The sequence below is a fragment of the Elephantulus edwardii genome, unplaced genomic scaffold (assembly GCF_000299155.1).
Source record: "Elephantulus edwardii isolate Elephantulus edwardi_28Jun2011 unplaced genomic scaffold, EleEdw1.0 scaffold00072, whole genome shotgun sequence".
In the NCBI taxonomy this organism is placed as follows: domain Eukaryota; kingdom Metazoa; phylum Chordata; class Mammalia; order Macroscelidea; family Macroscelididae; genus Elephantulus; species Elephantulus edwardii.
In genome coordinates, this window is record NW_006399822.1 from 12,880,793 (window position 1) to 12,884,407 (window position 3,615).

A 3,615-nucleotide genomic window follows, 5' to 3' on the forward strand; every position below is an offset into this window, starting at 1 on the left:
AATTTGATTTGTAAATTTTTCAGTCAAATAACAAAAAGTTGAACTTAAAAAGAATGTGACATAAAGTGTAAAGTGTCATTTTACTAATTGTTAAATTACTTTAGTAGATCCTCACAGCCCATTCTAGAAATGGAAGATATTGGCTTGACAATATCAAGTGGCTATTTTAAAAAAAGTGACCTGACAGAGTGTGCAAATTATCAAACAATGTCAACTAATATCACATACTAGCAAAATCCGCCTGAAGATTATCCATAAAAGACTTAAACAGTACATTGACAGAGAACTACCAGAAATAGAATCTGGGATTAGAAGAGGTTGTGGCACTAGGGACATTATTGTGAATGTCAGATGGATCTTGGCAGAAAACAGAGAGTACCAGAAGAATTTCTGTGTTTCATTGACTATGCAAAGACATTTGACTGTGTGGATCACAACGAATTGTGGCTAACCTTCAGGGAAATGGGAATATCAAAGCACTTGATCATGCTTAATACAAAAGCTATACTTGGATCAAGAAACAGTCTGCAGAACAGAGCAAGGAAAAAATGTATGGTTCAAAATCAAGAAAGGAGTGCATCAGGGATGCATCCTGTCCCTGTACCTTTTAAATCTGTATGTAGAACAGATAATTTGGGACGCATGGCTTTCTGAAGAAGAGTGTGGCATCAAGATTGGAGGGAGATTCATTAACAACCTACAATACGCAGATGACACAAACTTGCTTGATGAAACTGAAGAAGACCTGAAGCACTTGCTGCAAAATGTCAAGGACTGTAGTCTTCATTATGGATTAAAGCTCAACATCAAGAAGACAAAGATTCTCACCACTGGGGGGGGCAATTGGCAGCACCATGTTAGATGGAGAAGAGATTGAGGTTGTTAGCAATTATAGCTTGCTCAGATCCACAATTTTTTTTTTGCAACATACTTTTTTATTTCAACCTTCAATGTCCGACGCCAAATCACAAAAACAATAATAAAGGAATAGAAAAAAACAAACAAAAAAAGAAACATTACTTTAAAAAGTTCTCCACATTTCACAGAAGTGCTTTGGCAGTATTGTAATTTATTCACATAACTGCTCCCAGCAGAAGTATTGCCCATCCTCACACCACACAGTCCACTCTGCACATTTATGTAAACTTGATCCTAAGATTAACGAGTACTGTACATAACCACAGCAAGACCAAAACCAAAACAGAGTGGCAGACAAGTAAACAAACCCCAAAGTTTCAAGTAAGGCATCAAAATATCGCTCTTGGTTGAGCTATTTATTACACCAGTTTACTTTTCATCACTCTGAAAATCCAGTTCAGAGAAGCTTACCCAGCAGACTCAAGTCAAAGGTTTTAAAGAGTCTCTCCCTTTCTTTCTTTTTTTTTTTTTTTGGTAAATGTTTCATATAAAACATGAAATCAAGTGCTACTTTAAAAGATTGTTTTCAGTAGTAAAAATATATGTTTATATTTCTCTTTTTAAAAAGACTTTAATAACAATACTTCAGAAGACTGACTTGGGCCCCTACCACCCTTGCCAGCTGTCCATCTGGCACAGACATGTTAAGGCAAAGGCTGTGGGACAGTCAGGTCCACCCCAGCTGCGGCTGAGGGGCACAGGGTGAACGCCGTCTGCTTCTTCAGGTCAGTGGAAAGGTTTCTCCCTCACGCTCACCGAGCCATCCTGCATCCCAAAGTAGACTCGTTCTGCCAATATTGATAAACAAGCCTGTGTCCACCACACCTGGTATCATTTTGATAGCAGTGTTCACTTCACTCCATTTGTACACCTGGTCAAACTTCCAGTCCAGGATAAAATTCCCATTATCTGTCACCACAGGACCTGCCTTGTTGACGGCCATTCGGAGTTCAACTGTACCCTCAAACTTCCGGGTCACAGCTCGGCTCACGGGGACATAGGCCATTGGGATGACTTCAATGGGGATTCCCTTATGCCACTGATCCCCAAGATTCTTTGAATCCTTCCTGAAATCAGCAATCACAATGAAGCAGCTGGCATAGCCGGCTACAATCTTCTCCTGAGTCAGGCAGCCTCCACCAACCTTGATAAGATTGAGGTCCGCATCTACTTCATCGGCACCATCAATGGCGAGGTCAATCTCTGGGTGTCGGTCCAGGTCACTAAGCATTAAGCCATGTTGCAAGATGAGCTGACGGGCCTGGAAGGAAGTGGGGATGCAGACAAGGTCCAGATTCTCTTGTTTCACTCTTTCAGCTATTCGCTTCACAGCATGGACAATTGTAGAACCGCTTCCAATTCCCAACGCTTGGTTATTCCTCACGTGGTTCTCCACGGCCGCGCGGCCCGCCAGTCTCTTGGCCTCCTCAGCTTTGGACATCGTGGACGGGGAGGGGAAGACGCCGCTGGCACTCCCACTAATCGTGCTAGTGGGACCCGTGCAGCCACAGGACCCGGACTGGCCGCGCCTCCGGCTCGCCCGGGCAGCGGGGCCAGGACCCGCCCGTAGAGGACGCTGAAGGGGCCGGGGCGCTGCATCCTGCCACCACGCTCCAGCCTCCACCCCCTCAGATCCACAATTAACACTCTTAACACCAGCAGTCAGGAAATCAAAAGATAAATTGCATTGGGAAAATCTGTTGTCATGGACCTCTCCAGAGTGCTGAAGAGTAATGTTGTCAGTCTAGAAACAAAGGTGTGCCTAATCCAGGCCATGGTCTTCTCAATTACTTCAGGAATTATGCTTCAGGAGTTATGCTTCAGGAAGTTGGACAATGACTTAGGATGACAGAAGAATAGATGCCTTCGAGTTGTGGTTCTGGGGAAGTGTCTTGAACATACCATGGACTGCCAAGAAAACAAATTTACCTGTCTTAGAGATGGTGAAACCAAGTCTCTCTTTGGAGGCTACGAATTTGAAGCTCCGCCTCACATACGTTGGGCACATGGCCAGGAGAGATCAGTCCTTGGAGAGGGACATCATGCTTGGAAGGGAAGACCATCAGTGCAGGAGAGAAAGACCCTAGATAAGATGATTGATATAGTGACTGGAGCAACGGGGGTTGGTGTGTTGGAATTAGTGAGACTGGCTCAGGACAGGGAAGGGTTCAGGGCTGCTGTACATCTCTATACATCACAACTGCATGTAACAGCAATAACATACTATGACAGGTTTGGATGCAGAAGTGGCATCCACTTCCTAAACAACATGCCTCTGGGAACTCTATGAACTTTGAGAAATGTCAATAGCTGCAGTGGGGCTTCAGGCCTTTTGTTCATAGGGTTGCTATGAGTCGTGCTCAACTCAAAGACAATCATCAATAACAACAATCCAAAGTCTCTAGCTCAGAGTCCATACTCTTCCCCTAGTGGGTAGTCGGCTTCTGTCATGGAGAGGAAGGCTCTGGTGTGAGCTTACTCTATCAACAGTTTAGAGACAGTGCATGAGCAACTACATCCCATCACATCCCTTTTCATGGAAAAACAAGCCATGTCTTTTTTTACATTTACATTAAAAGGATGTTTGAGAACTCAAAATTATAATGGTACAGCCTCAGTTTGGAATGAATACTTCGAGATCTCAGAGTGGGAGAAATAGATACAGCCAAGGATATGAGCAAATGAGTGAGGAGAGAA

General features: G+C 43.8%; 1 pseudogene; it reads right to left on the reverse strand.

Moving 5' to 3' along the window:
• Positions 1 to 1,644: 1,644 nt before the first annotated feature.
• Positions 1,645 to 2,517, reverse strand: LOC102876736 (annotated as a pseudogene).
• Between the last annotated feature and the right edge of the window lie 1,098 nt (positions 2,518 to 3,615).